Source organism: Hypanus sabinus, chromosome 21, assembly GCF_030144855.1.
Source record: "Hypanus sabinus isolate sHypSab1 chromosome 21, sHypSab1.hap1, whole genome shotgun sequence".
Lineage (NCBI taxonomy): Eukaryota > Metazoa > Chordata > Chondrichthyes > Myliobatiformes > Dasyatidae > Hypanus > Hypanus sabinus.
The window spans coordinates 13,185,414-13,205,551 of NC_082726.1; positions in this window are offsets into that span (position 1 = coordinate 13,185,414).

The window sequence follows — 20,138 nt, forward strand, 5'->3', positions numbered from 1 at the left end:
ACTCAGCATCCTGGTGACTATTGTTCACAGCACCCTGCCGACTCTTTAACTCTGCACCCTGCCGACTCTTGTACTCCGCACCCTGCCGACACTTGTTCTCCGCACCCTGGACACTCTTTAACTCCGCACCCTGGTGACTCTAGTACTCAGCACACTGGTGACTCGTGTACTCCGCACCCTGCCGACTTTTGTACTCAGCACCCTGGCGTCTCTTGTACTCCGCACCCTGCCGACTTTTGTACTCAGCACCCTGGCGACTCTTGTACTCCGCACCCTGGCATCTCTTGTTCTCCGCACCCTGGAGACTCTTGTACTCCGCACCCTGGACACTCTTGTTCTCCGCACCCTGGCGACTCTTGTACTCCGCACCCTGGCATCTCTTGTTCTCCGCACCCTGGCGACTCTTGTACTCCGCACCCTGCCGACTTTTGTACTCAGCACCCTGGCGACTCTTGTACTCCGCACCCTGGTGACTCTTGTACTCCGCACCCTGCCGACACTTGTTCTCCGCACCCTGCCGACTTTTGTACTCAGCACCCTGCCGACTCTTGTACTCCGCACCCTGCCGACTCTTGTATTCAGCACCCTGCCGACGCTTGTACTCCGCACCCTGCCGACTCTTGTACTCCGCACCCTGCCAACTCTTGTACTCCGCACCCTACCGACTCTTGTATTCAGCACCCTGGTGACTCTTGTACTCCGCACCCTACCGACTCTTGTATTCAGCACCCTGGTGTCTCTTGTACTCCGCACCCTGCCGACTCTTGTATTCAGCACCCTGGACACTCTTGTACTCCGCACCCTGGTGACTCTTGTATTCAGCACCCTGCCGACTCTTGTACTCCGCACCCTGGTGACTCTTATACTCTGCACCCTGGTGACTCTTGTACTCAGCACCCTGGTGACTCTTATACTCTGCACCCTGGTGACTCTTGTACTCCGCACCCTGGCGACTCGTGTACTCCGCACCCTGGTGACTCTAGTACACAGCACACTGGCGACTCGTGAATTCCGCACCCTGGCATCTCTTGTTCTCCGCACCCTGGGGACTCTTGTACTCCGCACCCTGGTGACTCTTATACTCCGCACCCTGGCGACTCTTGTACTCCGCACGCTGGTGACTCTTGTACTCAGCACACTGGTGACTCTTGTACTCCGCACCCTGCCGACTTTTGTACTCAGCACCCTGGCGACTCTTGTACTCCGCACCCTGGCATCTCTTGTTCTCCGCACCCTGGAGACTCTTGTACTCCGCACCCTGGACACTCTTGTTCTCCGCACCCTGGCGACTCTTGTACTCCGCACCCTGGCATCTCTTGTTCTCCGCACCCTGGCGTCTCTTGTACTCCGCACCCTGCCGACTTTTGTACTCAGCACCCTGGCGACTCTTGTACTCCGCACCCTGGCATCTCTTGTTCTCCGCACCCTGGCGTCTCTTATACTCCGCACCCTGCCGACTTTTGTACTCAGCACCCTGGCGTCTCTTGTACTCCGCACCCTGCCGACTTTTGTACTCAGCACCCTGGCGACTCTTGTACTCCGCACCCTGGCGACTCTTGTACTCCGCACCCTGGTGACTCTTGTACTCAGCACCCTGCCGACTTTTGTACTCAGCACCCTGGCGACTCTTGTACTCCGCACCCTGGACACTCTTGTACTCCGCACCCTGCCGACACTTGTTCTCCGCACCCTGGCGACTCTTGTATTCAGCACCCTGGCGACTCTTGTACTCCGCACCCTGGTGACTCTAGTACTCAGCACACTGGCGACTCGTGTACTCCGCACCCTGGCATCTCTTGTTCTCCGCACCCTGGCGTCTCTTGTACTCCACACCCTGGCGACTCTTGTACTCTGCACCCTGGGGACTCTTGTACTCCACACCCTGGCGACTCTTGTACTCTGCACGCTGGCGACTCTTGTACTCCGCACCCTGCCGACTCTTGTACTCCGCACCCTGGCGACTCTTGTACTCCGCACCCTGGCGACTCTTGTACTCTGCACCCTGGCGACTCTTGTACTCCGCACCCTGGCGACTCTTGTACTCCGCACCCTGAAGCCTCTTGTACTCAGCACCCTGGCGACTCTTGTACTCCGCACCCTGAAGACACTTGTACTCCGCACCCTGCCGACTCTTGTTCTCAGCACTCTGGCGACTCTTGTACTCCGCACGCTGGTGACTCTTGTACTCAGCACCCTGGTGACTCTTGTACTCTGCAACCTGTCGACTCTTGTACTCAGCACCCTGGCATCTCTTGTTCTCCGCACCCTGGGGACTCTTGTACTCCACACCCTGGCGACTCTTATACTCTGAACCCTGCCGACTCTTGTACTCTGCACCCTGGTGAGTCTTGTACTCCGCACCCTGGCGACTGTTGTGCTCCGCACCCTGCCGACTCTTGTACTCTGCACCCTGCCGACTCTTTAACTCTGCACCCTGCCGACTCTTGTTCTCCGCACCCTGGACACTCTTTAACTCCGCACCCTGGTGACTCTAGTACTCAGCACACTGGTGACTCGTGTACTCCGCACCCTGGCATCTCTTGTTCTCCGCACCCTGGCGACTCTTGTACTCCGCACCCTGCCGACTTTTGTACTCAGCACCCTGGCGACTCTTGTACTCCGCACCCTGGTGACTCTTGTACTCCGCACCCTGCCGACACTTGTTCTCCGCACCCTGCCGACTTTTGTACTCAGCACCCTGCCGACTCTTGTACTCCGCACCCTGCCGACTCTTGTATTCAGCACCCTGCCGACGCTTGTACTCCGCACCCTGCCGACTCTTGTACTCCGCACCCTGCCAACTCTTGTACTCCGCACCCTACCGACTCTTGTATTCAGCACCCTGGTGACTCTTGTACTCCGCACCCTACCGACTCTTGTATTCAGCACCCTGGTGTCTCTTGTACTCCGCACCCTGCCGACTCTTGTATTCAGCACCCTGGACACTCTTGTACTCCGCACCCTGGTGACTCTTGTATTCAGCACCCTGCCGACTCTTGTACTCCGCACCCTGGTGACTCTTATACTCTGCACCCTGGTGACTCTTGTACTCAGCACCCTGGTGACTCTTATACTCTGCACCCTGGTGACTCTTGTACTCCGCACCCTGGCGACTCGTGTACTCCGCACCCTGGTGACTCTAGTACACAGCACACTGGCGACTCGTGAATTCCGCACCCTGGCATCTCTTGTTCTCCGCACCCTGGGGACTCTTGTACTCCGCACCCTGGTGACTCTTATACTCCGCACCCTGGCGACTCTTGTACTCCGCACGCTGGTGACTCTTGTACTCAGCACACTGGTGACTCTTGTACTCTGCAACCTGTTGACTCTTGTACTCAGCACCCTGGCATCTCTTGTTCTCCGCACCCTGGGGACTCTTGTACTCCACACCCTGGCAACTCTTATACTCTGAACCCTGCCGACTCTTGTACTCTGCACCCTGGTGAGTCTTGTACTCCGCACCCTGGCGACTGTTGTGCTCCGCACCCTGCCGACTCTTGTACTCTGCACCCTGCCGACTCTTTAACTCTGCACCCTGCCGACACTTGTTCTCCGCACCCTGGACACTCTTTAACTCCGCACCCTGGTGACTCTAGTACTCAGCACACTGGTGACTCGTGTACTCCGCACCCTGGCATCTCTTGTTCTCCGCACCCTGGCGACTCTTGTACTCCGCACCCTGCCGACTTTTGTACTCAGCACCCTGGTGTCTCTTGTACTCCGCACCCTGCCGACTTTTGTACTCAGCACCCTGGCGACTCTTGTACTCCGCACCCTGGTGACTCTTGTACTCCGCACCCTGCCGACACTTGTTCTCCGCACCCTGCCGACTTTTGTACTCAGCACCCTGCCGACTCTTGTACTCCGCACCCTGCCGACTCTTGTATTCAGCACCCTGCCGACTCTTGTACTCAGCACCCTGCCAACTCTTGTACTCCGCACCCTGCCGACTCTTGTATTCAGCACCCTGGTGACTCTTGTACTCCGCACCCTGCCGACTCTTGTATTCAGCACCCTGGACACTCTTGTACTCCGCACCCTGGTGACTCTTGTATTCAGCACCCTGCCGACTCTTGTACTCCGCACCCTGGTGACTCTTATACTCTGCACCCTGGTGACTCTTGTACTCAGCACCCTGGTGACTCTTATACTCTGCACCCTGGTGACTCTTGTACTCTGCACCCTGGTGACTCTTGTATTCAGCACCCTGCCGACTCTTGTACTCCGCACCCTGCCGACTCTTGTACTCCGCACCCTGGTGACTCTTATACTCTGCACCCTGGTGACTCTTGTACTCAGCACCCTGGTGACTCTTGTACTCTGCACCCTGGTGACTCTTGTACTCCGCACCCTGGTGACTCTTGTACTCCGCACCCTGGTGACTCTAGTACACAGCACACTGGCGACTCGTGTACTCCGCACCCTGGTGACTCTAGTACACAGCACACTGGCGACTCGTGTACTCCGCACCCTGGCATCTCTTGTTCTCCGCACCCTGGGGACTCTTGTACTCCACACCCTGGCGACTCTTATACTCTGAACCCTGCCGACTCTTGTACTCTGCACCCTGGTGAGTCTTGTACTCCGCACCCTGGCGACTGTTGTGCTCCGCACCCTGCCGACTCTTGTACTCTGCACCCTGCCGACTCTTTAACTCTGCACCCTGCCGACACTTGTTCTCCGCACCCTGGACACTCTTTATCTCCGCACCCTGGTGACTCTAGTACTCAGCACACTGGTGACTCGTGTACTCCGCACCCTGGCATCTCTTGTTCTCCGCACCCTGGCGACTCTTGTACTCCGCACCCTGCCGACTTTTGTACTCAGCACCCTGGTGTCTCTTGTACTCCGCACCCTGCCGACTTTTGTACTCAGCACCCTGGCGACTCTTGTACTCCGCACCCTGGTGACTCTTGTACTCCGCACCCTGCCGACACTTGTTCTCCGCACCCTGCCGACTTTTGTACTCAGCACCCTGCCGACTCTTGTACTCCGCACCCTGCCGACTCTTGTATTCAGCACCCTGCCAACTCTTGTACTCCGCACCCTGCCGACTCTTGTATTCAGCACCCTGGTGACTCTTGTACTCCGCACCCTGCCGACTCTTGTATTCAGCACCCTGGACACTCTTGTACTCCGCACCCTGGTGACTCTTGTATTCAGCACCCTGCCGACTCTTGTACTCCGCACCCTGGTGACTCTTATACTCTGCACCCTGGTGACTCTTGTACTCAGCACCCTGGTGACTCTTATACTCTGCACCCTGGTGACTCTTGTACTCTGCACCCTGGTGACTCTTGTATTCAGCACCCTGCCGACTCTTGTACTCCGCACCCTGCCGACTCTTGTACTCCGCACCCTGGTGACTCTTATACTCTGCACCCTGGTGACTCTTGTACTCAGCACCCTGGTGACTCTTATACTCTGCACCCTGGTGACTCTTGTACTCCGCACCCTGGTGACTCTTGTACTCCGCACCCTGGTGACTCTAGTACACAGCACACTGGCGACTCGTGTACTCCGCACCCTGGTGACTCTAGTACACAGCACACTGGCGACTCGTGTACTCCGCACCCTGGCATCTCTTGTTCTCCGCACCCTGGGGACTCTTGTACTCCGCACCCTGGTGACTCTTATACTCTGCACCCTGGCGACTCTTGTACTCCGCACCCTGGCGACTCTTGTACTCCGCACCCTGAAGCCTCTTGTACTCAGCACCCTGCCAACTCTTGTACTCTGCACCCTGGCGACTCTTGTACTCAGCACCCTGCCGACTCTTGTACTCTGCACCCTGGCGACTCTTGTACTCCGTACCCTGCCGACTCTTGTACTCAGCACCCTGGCGACTCTTATACTCTGAACCCTGGCGACTCTTGTACTCCGCACCCTCGCGACTCTTGTACTCTGCACCCTGCCGACTCTTGTACTCCGCACCCTGGACACTCTTGTTCTCCGCACCCTGGCGACTCTTGTACTCCGCACCCTGGCATCTCTTGTTCTCCGCACCCTGGCGTCGCTTGTACTCCGCACCCTGCCGACTTTTGTACTCAGCACCCTGGCGACTCTTGTACTCCGCACCCTGGCATCTCTTGTTCTCCGCACCCTGGCGTCTCTTATACTCCGCACCCTGCCGACTTTTGTACACAGCACCCTGGCGTCTCTTGTACTCCGCACCCTGCCGACTTTTGTACTATGCACCCTGGCGACTCTTGTACTCCGCACCCTGGTGACTCTTGTACTCAGCACCCTGCCGACTTTTGTACTCAGCACCCTGGCGACTCTTGTACTCCGCACCCTGGACACTCTTGTACTCCGCACCCTGCCGACACTTGTTCTCCGCACCCTGGCGACTCTTGTATTCAGCACCCTGGCGACTCTTGTACTCCGCACCCTGGTGACTCTAGTACTCAGCACACTGGCGACTCTTGTACTCCGCACCCTGAAGCCTCTTGTACTCAGCACCCTGGTGACACTTGTACTCCGCACCCTGGCAACTCTTATACTCAGCACCCTGGTGACTCTTGTACTCTGCAACCTGTCGACTCTTGTACTCAGCACCCTGGCATCTCTTGTTCTCCGCACCCTGGGGACTCTTGTACTCCACACCCTGGCGAATCTTATACTCTGAACCCTGCTGACTCTTGTACTCTGCACCCTGGTGAGTCTTGTACTCCGCACCCTGGTGACTCTTGTATTCAGCACCCTGCCGACTCTTGTACTCCGCACCCTGGTGACTCTTATACTCTGCACCCTGGTGACTCTTGTACTCAGCACCCTGGTGACTCTTATACTCTGCACCCTGGTGACTCTTGTACTCTGCACCCTGGTGACTCTTGTACTCCGCACCCTGGTGATTCTTGTACTCCGCACCCTGGTGACTCTAGTACACAGCACACTGGCGACTCGTGAATTCCGCACCCTGGCATCTCTTGTTCTCCGCACCCTGGGGACTCTTGTACTCCTCACCCTGGTGACTCTTATACTCCGCACCCTGGCGACTCTTGTACTCCGCACGCTGGTGACTCTTGTACTCAGCACCCTGGTGACTCTTGCACTCTGCAACCTGTTGACTCTTGTACTCAGCACCCTGGCATCTCTTGTTCTCCGCACCCTGGGGACTCTTGTACTCCACACCCTGGCGACTCTTATACTCTGAACCCTGCCGACTCTTGTACTCTGCACCCTGGTGAGTCTTGTACTCCGCACCCTGGCGACTGTTGTGCTCCGCACCCTGCCGACTCTTGTACTCTGCACCCTGCCGACTCTTTAACTCTGCACCCTGCCGACACTTGTTCTCCGCACCCTGGACACTCTTTAACTCCGCACCCTGGTGACTCTAGTACTCAGCACACTGGTGACTCGTGTACTCCGCACCCTGGCATCTCTTGTTCTCCGCACCCTGGCGACTCTTGTACTCCGCACCCTGCCGACTTTTGTACTCAGCACCCTGGTGTCTCTTGTACTCCGCACCCTGCCGACTTTTGTACTCAGCACCCTGGCGACTCTTGTACTCCGCACCCTGGTGACTCTTGTACTCCGCACCCTGCCGACTTTTGTACTCAGCACCCTGGTGTCTCTTGTACTCCGCACCCTGCCGACTTTTGTACTCAGCACCCTGCCGACACTTGTTCTCCGCACCCTGGACACTCTTTAACTCCGCACCCTGGTGACTCTAGTACTCAGCACACTGGTGACTCGTGTACTCCGCACCCTGGCATCTCTTGTTCTCCGCACCCTGGCGACTCTTGTACTCCGCACCCTGCCGACTTTTGTACTCAGCACCCTGGTGTCTCTTGTACTCCGCACCCTGCCGACTTTTGTACTCAGCACCCTGGCGACTCTTGTACTCCGCACCCTGGTGACTCTTGTACTCCGCACCCTGCCGACACTTGTTCTCCGCACCCTGCCGACTTTTGTACTCAGCACCCTGCCGACTCTTGTACTCCGCACCCTGCCGACTCTTGTATTCAGCACCCTGCCGACTCTTGTACTCAGCACCCTGCCAACTCTTGTACTCCGCACCCTGCCGACTCTTGTATTCAGCACCCTGGTGACTCTTGTACTCCGCACCCTGCCGACTCTTGTATTCAGCACCCTGGACACTCTTGTACTCCGCACCCTGGTGACTCTTGTACTCTGCACCCTGGTGACTCTTATACTCTGCACCCTGGTGACTCTTGTACTCTGCACCCTGGTGACTCTTATACTCTGCACCCTGGTGACTCTTGTATTCAGCACCCTGCCGACTCTTGTACTCCGCACCCTGGTGACTCTTATACTCTGCACCCTGGTGACTCTTGTACTCAGCACCCTGGTGACTCTTGTACTCTGCACCCTGGTGACTCTTGTATTCAGCACCCTGCCGACTCTTGTACTCCGCACCCTGCCGACTCTTGTACTCCGCACCCTGGTGACTCTTATACTCTGCACCCTGGTGACTCTTGTACTCAGCACCCTGGTGACTCTTATACTCTGCACCCTGGTGACTCTTGTACTCTGCACCCTGGTGACTCTTGTACTCCGCACCCTGGTGACTCTTGTACTCCGCACCCTGGTGACTCTAGTACACAGCACACTGGCGACTCGTGTACTCCGCACCCTGGTGACTCTAGTACTCCGCACCCTGGTGACTCTTGTACTCAGCACACTGGCGACTCGTGTACTCCGCACCCTGGCATCTCTTGTTCTCCGCACCCTGGGGACTCTTGTACTCCGCACCCTGGTGACTCTTATACTCTGCACCCTGGCGACTCTTGTACTCCGCACCCTGGCGACTCTTGTACTCCGCACCCTGAAGCCTCTTGTACTCAGCACCCTGGTGACACTTGTACTCCGCACCCTGGCGACTCTTGTACTCCGCACCCTGAAGACACTTGTACTCAGCACCCTGGTGACACTTGTACTCCGCACCCTGGCGACTCTTATACTCAGCACCCTGGTGACTCTTGTACTCTGCAACCTGTCGACTCTTGTACTCAGCACCCTGGCATCTCTTGTTCTCCGCACCCTGGGGACTCTTGTACTCCACACCCTGGCGACTCTTATACTCTGAACCCTGCTGACTCTTGTACTCTGCACCCTGGTGAGTCTTGTACTCCGCACCCTGGCGACTGTTGTGCTCCGCACCCTGCCGACTCTTGTACTCAGCACCCTGCCAACTCTTGTACTCTGCACCCTGGCGACTCTTGTACTCAGCACCCTGCCGACTCTTGTACTCTGCACCCTGGCGACTCTTGTACTCCGTACCCTGCCGACTCTTGTACTCAGCACCCTGGCGACTCTTATACTCTGAACCCTGGCGACTCTTGTACTCCGCACCCTCGCGACTCTTGTACTCTGCACCCTGCCGACTCTTGTACTCCGCACCCTGGACACTCTTGTTCTCCGCACCCTGGAGACTCTTGTACTCCGCACCCTGGCATCTCTTGTTCTCCGCACCCTGGCGACTTTTGTACTCAGCACCCTGGCGACTCTTGTACTCCGCACCCTGGCATCTCTTGTTCTCCGCACCCTGGCGTCTCTTATACTCCGCACCCTGCCGACTTTTGTACACAGCACCCTGGCGTCTCTTGTACTCCGCACCCTGCCGACTTTTGTACTCAGCACCCTGGCGACTCTTGTACTCCGCACCCTGGTGACTCTTGTACTCCGCACCCTGGTGACTCTTGTACTCAGCACCCTGCCGACTTTTGTACTCAGCACCCTGGCGACTCTTGTACTCCGCACCCTGGACATTCTTGTACTCCGCACCCTGCCGACACTTGTTCTCCGCACCCTGGCGACTCTTGTATTCAGCACCCTGGCGACTCTTGTACTCCGCACCCTGGTGACTCTAGTACTCAGCACACTGGCGACTCTTGTACTCCGCACCCTGAAGCCTCTTGTACTCAGCACCCTGGTGACACTTGTACTCCGCACCCTGGCGACTCTTGTACTCCGCACCCTGAAGACACTTGTACTCAGCACCCTGGTGACACTTGTACTCCGCACCCTGGCGACTCTAGTACTCCGCACCCTGAAGACACTTGTACTCAGCACCCTGGTGACACTTGTACTCCGCACCCTGGCAACTCTTATACTCAGCACCCTGGTGACTCTTGTTCTCCGCACCCTGGGGACTCTTGTACTCCACACCCTGGCGACTCTTATACTCTGAACCCTGCTGACTCTTGTACTCTGCACCCTGGTGAGTCTTGTACTCCGCACCCTGGCGACTGTTGTGCTCCGCACCCTGCCGACTCTTGTACTCTGCACCCTGCCGACTCTTTAACTCTGCACCCTGCCGACACTTGTTCTCCGCACCCTGGACACTCTTTAACTCCGCACCCTGGTGACTCTAGTACTCAGCACACTGGTGACTCGTGTACTCCGCACCCTGGCATCTCTTGTTCTCCGCACCCTGGCGACTCTTGTACTCCGCACCCTGCCGACTTTTGTACTCAGCACCCTGGTGTCTCTTGTACTCCGCACCCTGCCGACTTTTGTACTCAGCACCCTGGCGACTCTTGTACTCCGCACCCTGGTGACTCTTGTACTCCGCACCCTGCCGACACTTGTTCTCCGCACCCTGCCGACTTTTGTACTCAGCACCCTGCCGACTCTTGTACTCCGCACCCTGCCGACTCTTGTATTCAGCACCCTGCCAACTCTTGTACTCCGCACCCTGCCGACTCTTGTATTCAGCACCCTGGTGACTCTTGTACTCCGCACCCTGCCGACTCTTGTATTCAGCACCCTGGACACTCTTGTACTCCGCACCCTGGTGACTCTTGTATTCAGCACCCTGCCGACTCTTGTACTCCGCACCCTGGTGACTCTTATACTCTGCACCCTGGTGACTCTTGTACTCAGCACCCTGGTGACTCTTATACTCTGCACCCTGGTGACTCTTGTACTCTGCACCCTGGTGACTCTTGTATTCAGCACCCTGCCGACTCTTGTACTCCGCACCCTGCCGACTCTTGTACTCCGCACCCTGGTGACTCTTATACTCTGCACCCTGGTGACTCTTGTACTCAGCACCCTGGTGACTCTTATACTCTGCACCCTGGTGACTCTTGTACTCTGCACCCTGGTGACTCTTGTACTCCGCACCCTGGTAACTCTTGTACTCCGCACCCTGGTGACTCTAGTACACAGCACACTGGCGACTCGTGTACTCCGCACCCTGGCATCTCTTGTTCTCCGCACCCTGGGGACTCTTGTACTCCGCACCCTGGTGACTCTTATACTCTGCACCCTGGCGACTCTTGTACTCCGCACCCTGGCGACTCTTGTACTCCGCACCCTGAAGCCTCTTGTACTCAGCACCCTGCCAACTCTTGTACTCTGCACCCTGGCGACTCTTGTACTCAGCACACTGCCGACTCTTGTACTCTGCACCCTGGCGACTCTTGTACTCCGTACCCTGCCGACTCTTGTACTCAGCACCCTGGCGACTCTTATACTCTGAACCCTGGCGACTCTTGTACTCCGCACCCTCGCGACTCTTGTACTCTGCACCCTGCCGACTCTTGTACTCCGCACCCTGGACACTCTTGTTCTCCGCACCCTGGCGACTCTTGTACTCCGCACCCTGGCATCTCTTGTTCTCCGCACCCTGGCGTCTCTTGTACTCCGCACCCTGCCGACTTTTCTACTCAGCACCCTGGCGACTCTTGTACTCCGCACCCTGGCATCTCTTGTTCTCCGCACCCTGGCGTCTCTTATACTCCGCACCCTGCCGACTTTTGTACACAGCACCCTGGCGTCTCTTGTACTCCGCACCCTGCCGACTTTTGTACTCAGCACCCTGGCGACTCTTGTACTCCGCACCCTGGACACTCTTGTACTCCGCACCCTGCCGACACTTGTTCTCCGCACCCTGGCGACTCTTGTATTCAGCACCCTGGCGACTCTTGTACTCCGCACCCTGGTGACTCTAGTACTCAGCACACTGGCGACTCTTGTACTCCGCACCCTGAAGCCTCTTGTACTCAGCACCCTGGTGACACTTGTACTCCGCACCCTGGCAACTCTTATACTCAGCACCCTGGTGACTCTTGTACTCTGCAACCTGTCGACTCTTGTACTCAGCACCCTGGCATCTCTTGTTCTCCGCACCCTGGGGACTCTTGTACTCCACACCCTGGCGACTCTTATACTCTGAACCCTGCTGACTCTTGTACTCTGCACCCTGGTGAGTCTTGTACTCCGCACCCTGGTGACTCTTGTATTCAGCACCCTGCCGACTCTTGTACTCCGCACCCTGGTGACTCTTATACTCTGCACCCTGGTGACTCTTGTACTCAGCACCCTGGTGACTCTTATACTCTGCACCCTGGTGACTCTTGTACTCTGCACCCTGGTGACTCTTGTACTCCGCACCCTGGTGATTCTTGTACTCCGCACCCTGGTGACTCTAGTACACAGCACACTGGCGACTCGTGAATTCCGCACCCTGGCATCTCTTGTTCTCCGCACCCTGGGGACTCTTGTACTCCTCACCCTGGTGACTCTTATACTCCGCACCCTGGCGACTCTTGTACTCCGCACGCTGGTGACTCTTGTACTCAGCACCCTGGTGACTCTTGTACTCTGCAACCTGTTGACTCTTGTACTCAGCACCCTGGCATCTCTTGTTCTCCGCACCCTGGGGACTCTTGTACTCCACACCCTGGCGACTCTTATACTCTGAACCCTGCCGACTCTTGTACTCTGCACCCTGGTGAGTCTTGTACTCCGCACCCTGGCGACTGTTGTGCTCCGCACCCTGCCGACTCTTGTACTCTGCACCCTGCCGACTCTTTAACTCTGCACCCTGCCGACACTTGTTCTCCGCACCCTGGACACTCTTTAACTCCGCACCCTGGTGACTCTAGTACTCAGCACACTGGTGACTCGTGTACTCCGCACCCTGGCATCTCTTGTTCTCCGCACCCTGGCGACTCTTGTACTCCGCACCCTGCCGACTTTTGTACTCAGCACCCTGGTGTCTCTTGTACTCCGCACCCTGCCGACTTTTGTACTCAGCACCCTGGCGACTCTTGTACTCCGCACCCTGGTGACTCTTGTACTCCGCACCCTGCCGACTTTTGTACTCAGCACCCTGGTGTCTCTTGTACTCCGCACCCTGCCGACTTTTGTACTCAGCACCCTGCCGACACTTGTTCTCCGCACCCTGGACACTCTTTAACTGCGCACCCTGGTGACTCTAGTACTCAGCACACTGGTGACTCGTGTACTCCGCACCCTGGCATCTCTTGTTCTCCGCACCCTGGCGACTCTTGTACTCCGCACCCTGCCGACTTTTGTACTCAGCACCCTGGTGTCTCTTGTACTCCGCACCCTGCCGACTTTTGTACTCAGCACCCTGGCGACTCTTGTACTCCGCACCCTGGTGACTCTTGTACTCTGCACCCTGCCGACACTTGTTCTCCGCACCCTGCCGACTTTTGTACTCAGCACCCTGCCGACTCTTGTACTCCGCACCCTGCCGACTCTTGTATTCAGCACCCTGCCGACTCTTGTACTCAGCACCCTGCCAACTCTTGTACTCCGCACCCTGCCGACTCTTGTATTCAGCACCCTGGTGACTCTTGTACTCCGCACCCTGCCGACTCTTGTATTCAGCACCCTGGACACTCTTGTACTCCGCACCCTGGTGACTCTTGTATTCAGCACCCTGCCGACTCTTGTACTCCGCACCCTGGTGACTCTTATACTCTGCACCCTGGTGACTCTTGTACTCAGCACCCTGGTGACTCTTATACTCTGCACCCTGGTGACTCTTGTACTCTGCACCCTGGTGACTCTTGTATTCAGCACCCTGCCGACTCTTGTACTCCGCACCCTGCCGACTCTTGTACTCCGCACCCTGGTGACTCTTATACTCTGCACCCTGTGACTCTTGTACTCAGCACCCTGGTGACTCTTATACTCTGCACCCTGGTGACTCTTGTACTCTGCACCCTGGTGACTCTTGTACTCCGCACCCTGGTGACTCTTGTACTCCGCACCCTGGTGACTCTAGTACACAGCACACTGGCGACTCGTGTACTCCGCACCCTGGTGACTCTAGTACTCTGCACCCTGGTGACTCTTATACTCTGCACCCTGGTGACTCTTGTACTCTGCACCCTGGTGACTCTTATACTCTGCACCCTGGTGACTCTTGTACTCTGCACCCTGGTGACTCTTGTACTCAGCACCCTGGTGACTCTTGTACTCAGCACACTGGCGACTCGTGTACTCCGCACCCTGGCATCTCTTGTTCTCCGCACCCTGGGGACTCTTGTACTCCGCACCCTGGTGACTCTTATACTCTGCACCCTGGCGACTCTTGTACTCCGCACCCTGGCGACTCTTGTACTCCGCACCCTGAAGCCTCTTGTACTCAGCACCCTGGTGACACTTGTACTCCGCACCCTGGCGACTCTAGTACTCCGCACCCTGAAGACACTTGTACTCAGCACCCTGGTGACACTTGTACTCCGCACCCTGGCAACTCTTATACTCAGCACCCTGGTGACTCTTGTACTCTGCAACCTGTCGACTCTTGTACTCAGCACCCTGGCATCTCTTGTTCTCCGCACCCTGGGGACTCTTGTACTCCACACCCTGGCGACTCTTATACTCTGAACCCTGCTGACTCTTGTACTCTGCACCCTGGTGAGTCTTGTACTCCGCACCCTGGCGACTGTTGTGCTCCGCACCCTGCCGACTCTTGTACTCAGCACCCTGCCAACTCTTGTACTCTGCACCCTGGCGACTCTTGTACTCAGCACCCTGCCGACTCTTGTACTCTGCACCCTGGCGACTCTTGTACTCCGTACCCTGCCGACTCTTGTACTCAGCACCCTGGCGACTCTTATACTCTGAACCCTGGCGACTCTTGTACTCCGCACCCTCGCGACTCTTGTACTCTGCACCCTGCCGACTCTTGTACTCCGCACCCTGGACACTCTTGTTCTCCGCACCCTGGCGACTCTTGTACTCCGCACCCTGGCATCTCTTGTTCTCCGCACCCTGGCGTCTCTTGTACTCCGCACCCTGCCGACTTTTGTACTCAGCACCCTGGCGACTCTTGTACTCCGCACCCTGGCATCTCTTGTTCTCCGCACCCTGGCGTCTCTTATACTCCGCACCCTGCCGACTTTTGTACACAGCACCCTGGCGTCTCTTGTACTCCGCACCCTGCCGACTTTTGTACTCAGCACCCTGGCGACTCTTGTACTCCGCACCCTGGTGACTCTTGTACTCCGCACCCTGGTGACTCTTGTACTCAGCACCCTGCCGACTTTTGTACTCAGCACCCTGGCGACTCTTGTACTCCGCACCCTGGACACTCTTGTACTCCGCACCCTGCCGACACTTGTTCTCCGCACCCTGGCGACTCTTGTATTCAGCACCCTGGCGACTCTTGTACTCCGCACCCTGGTGACTCTAGTACTCAGCACACTGGCGACTCTTGTACTCCGCACCCTGAAGCCTCTTGTACTCAGCACCCTGGTGACACTTGTACTCCGCACCCTGGCGACTCTTGTACTCCGCACCCTGAAGACACTTGTACTCAGCACCCTGGTGACACTTGTACTCCGCACCCTGGCGACTCTAGTACTCCGCACCCTGAAGACACTTGTACTCAGCACCCTGGTGACACTTGTACTCCGCACCCTGGCAACTCTTATACTCAGCACCCTGGTGACTCTTGTTCTCCGCACCCTGGGGACTCTTGTACTCCACACCCTGGCGACTCTTATACTCTGAACCCTGCTGACTCTTGTACTCTGCACCCTGGTGAGTCTTGTACTCCGCACCCTGGCGACTGTTGTGCTCCGCACCCTGCCGACTCTTGTACTCAGCACCCTGCCAACTCTTGTACTCTGCACCCTGGCGACTCTTGTACTCAGCACCCTGCCGACTCTTGTACTCTGCACCCTGGCGACTCTTGTACTCCGTACCCTGCCGACTCTTGTACTCAGCACCCTGGCGACTCTTATACTCTGAACCCTGGCGACTCTTGTACTCCGCACCCTCGCGACTCTTGTACTCTGCACCCTGCCGACTCTTGTACTCCGCACCCTGGACACTCTTGTTCTCCGCACCCTGGCAACTCTTGTACTCCGCACCCTGGCATCTCTTGTTCTCCGCACCCTGGCGTCTCTTGTACTCCGCACCCTGCCGACTTTTGTACTCAGCACCCTGGCGACTCTTGTACTCCGCACCCTGGCATCTCTTGTTCTCCGCACCCTGGCGTCTCTTATACTCCGCACCCTGCCGACTTTTGTACACAGCACCCTGGCGTCTCTTGTACTCCGCACCCTGCCGACTTTTGTACTCAGCACCCTGGCGACTCTTGTACTCCGCACCCTGGTGACTCTTGTACTCCGCACCCTGGTGACTCTTGTACTCAGCACCCTGCCGACTTTTGTACTCAGCACCCTGGCGACTCTTGTACTCCGCACCCTGGACACTCTTGTACTCCGCACCCTGCCGACACTTGTTCTCCGCACCCTGGCGACTCTTGTATTCAGCACCCTGGCGATTCTTGTACTCCGCACCCTGGTGACTCTAGTACTCAGCACACTGGCGACTCTTGTACTCCGCACCCTGAAGCCTCTTGTACTCAGCACCCTGGTGACACTTGTACTCCGCACCCTGGCGACTCTTGTACTCCGCACCCTGAAGACACTTGTACTCAACACCCTGGTGACACTTGTACTCCGCACCCTGGCGACTCTAGTACTCCGCACCCTGAAGACACTTGTACTCAGCACCCTGGTGACACTTGTACTCCGCACCCTGGCAACTCTTATACTCAGCACCCTGGTGACTCTTGTTCTCCGCACCCTGGGGACTCTTGTACTCCACACCCTGGCGACTCTTATACTCTGAACCCTGCTGACTCTTGTACTCTGCACCCTGGTGAGTCTTGTACTCCGCACCCTGGCGACTGTTGTGCTCCGCACCCTGCCGACTCTTGTACTCAGCACCCTGCCAACTCTTGTACTCTGCACCCTGGCGACTCTTGTACTCAGCACCCTGCCGACTCTTGTACTCTGCACCCTGGCGACTCTTGTACTCCGTACCCTGCCGACTCTTGTACTCAGCACCCTGGCGACTCTTATACTCTGAACCGTGGCGACTCTTGTACTCCGCACCCTCGCGACTCTTGTACTCTGCACCCTGCCGACTCTTGTACTCCGCACCCTGGACACTCTTGTTCTCCGCACCCTGGCGACTCTTGTACTCCGCACCCTGGCATCTCTTGTTCTCCGCACCCTGGCGTCTCTTGTACTCCGCACCCTGCCGACTTTTGTACTCAGCACCCTGGCGACTCTTGTACTCCGCACCCTGGCATCTCTTGTTCTCCGCACCCTGGCGTCTCTTATACTCCGCACCCTGCCGACTTTTGTACACAGCACCCTGGCGTCTCTTGTACTCCGCACCCTGCCGACTTTTGTACTCAGCACCCTGGCGACTCTTGTACTCCGCACCCTGGTGACTCTTGTACTCCGCACCCTGGTGACTCTTGTACTCAGCACCCTGCCGACTTTTGTACTCAGCACCCTGGCGACTCTTGTACTCCGCACCCTGGACACTCTTGTACTCCGCACCCTGCCGACACTTGTTCTCCGCACCCTGGCGACTCTTGTATTCAGCACCCTGGCGACTCTTGTACTCCGCACCCTGGTGACTCTAGTACTCAGCACACTGGCGACTCGTGTACTCCGCACCCTGGCATCTCTTGTTCTCCGCACCCTGGCGTCTCTTGTACTCCACACCCTGGCGACTCTTGTACTCTGCACCCTGGGGACTCTTGTACTCCACACCCTGGCGACTCTTGTACTCTGCACGCTGGCGACTCTTGTACTCCGCACCCTGCCGACTCTTGTACTCCGCACCCTGGCGACTCTTGTACTCCGTACCCTGGCGACTCTTGTACTCTGCACCCTGGCGACTCTTGTACTCCGCACCCTGGCGACTCTTGTACTCCGCACCCTGCCGACTCTTGTATTCAGCACCCTGGACACTCTTGTACTCCGCACCCTGGTGACTCTTGTATTCAGCACCCTGCCGACTCTTGTACTCCGCACCCTGGTGACTCTTATACTCTGCACCCTGGTGACTCTTGTACTCCGCACCCTGGTGACTCTTGTACTCCGCACCCTGGTGACTCTAGTACACAGCACACTGGCGACTCGTGTACTCCGCACCCTGGCATCTCTTGTTCTCCGCACCCTGGGGACTCTTGTACTCCGCACCCTGGTGACTCTTATACTCCGCACCCTGGCGACTCTTGTACTCCGCACGCTGGTGACTCTTGTACTCAGCACCCTGGTGACTCTTGTACTCTGCAACCTGTTGACACTTGTACTCAGCACCCTGGCATCTCTTGTTCTCCGCACCCTGGGGACTCTTGTACTCCGCACCCTGGTGACTCTTATACTCTGCACCCTGGCGACTCTTGTACTCCGCACCCTGGCGACTCTTGTACTCCGCACCCTGAAGCCTCTTGTACTCAGCACCCTGGTGACACTTGTACTCCGCACCCTGGCGACTCTTGTACTCCGCACCCTGAAGACACTTGTACTCAGCACCCTGGTGACACTTGTACTCCGCACCCTGGCGACTCTTGTTCTCAGCACTCTGGCGACTCTAGTACTCCGCACCCTGAAGACACTTGTACTCAGCACCCTGGTGACACTTGTACTCCGCACCCTGGCGACTCTTGTACTCCGCACCCTGGTGACTCTTGTACTCCGCACCCTGGGGACTCTTGTACTCCACACCCTGTCGACTCTTATACTCTGAACCCTGCTGACTCTTGTACTCTGCACCCTGGTGAGTCTTGTACTCCGCACCCTGGCGACTGTTGTGCTCCGCACCCTGCCGACTCTTGTACTCAGCACCCTGCCAACTCTTGTACTCTGCACCCTGGCGACTCTTCTACTCAGCACCCTGCCGACTCTTCTACTCTGCACCCTGGCGACTCTTGTACTCCGCACGCTGGCGACTCTTGTACTCCGCACCCTGAAGCCTCTTGTACTCCGCACCCTGCCGACTCTTGTACTCAGCACCCTGGCGACTCTTATACTCTGAACCCTGGCGACTCTTGTACTCCGCACCCTGGCGACTCTTGTACTCTGCACCCTGCCGACTCTTGTACTCCGCACCCTGGCGACTCTTGTACTCTGCCCCCTGGCGACTCTTGTACTCCGCACCCTGAAGCCTCTTGTACTCAGCACCCTGGTGACACTTGTACTCCGCACCCTGGCGACTCTTGTACTCCGCACCCTGGTGACACTTGTACTCCGCACCCTGGCGACTCTTGTACTCAGCACCTTGGCGACTCTTGTACTCCGCACGCTGGTGATTCTTGTACTCAGCACCCTGGTGACTCTTGTACTCTGCACCCTGCTGACTCTTGTACTCAGCACCCTGGCGACTCTTGTACTCCGCACCCTGGCGACTCTTGTACTCAGCACCCTGGCGACTCTTGTACTCCGCACCCTGGCGACTCTTGTACTCTGCACCTTGGCGACTCTTGTACTCCGCACCCTGGCGACTCTTGTACTCCGCACCCTGGTGACACTTGTACTCCGCACCCTGGCGACTCTTGTACTCCGCACCCTGGCGACTCTTTGTACTCAGCACCCTGCGACTCTTGTTCTCCGCACCCTGGTGACTCTTCTACTCCGCACCCTGGCGACTCTTGTACTCAGCACCCTGGCGACTCTTGTACTCCGCACCCTGGCATCTCTTGTACTCAGCACCCTGGCGTCTCTTGTACTCAGCACCCTGGTGACTCTTGCACTCTGCACCCTGTCGACTCTTGCACTCTGCACCCTGGTGAACCTTGTACTCCGCACCCTGGTGACTCTTGTACTCCGCACCCTGCCAACTCTTGTACTCAGCATCCTGGCGACTCTTGTACTCAGCACCCTGGCGACTCTTGTAACTCCGCACCCTGGTAACTCTTGTACTCTGCACCCTGGCGACTCTTGTACTCTGCACCCTGGTGAACCTTGTACACCGCACCCTGGGGACTCTTGTACTCTGCACCCTACCGACTCTTGTACTCCGCGCCCTGGTGACTCTTGAAGTCCACACAATGGCGACTCTTGTACTCTGCACCCTGGTGAATCTTGTAC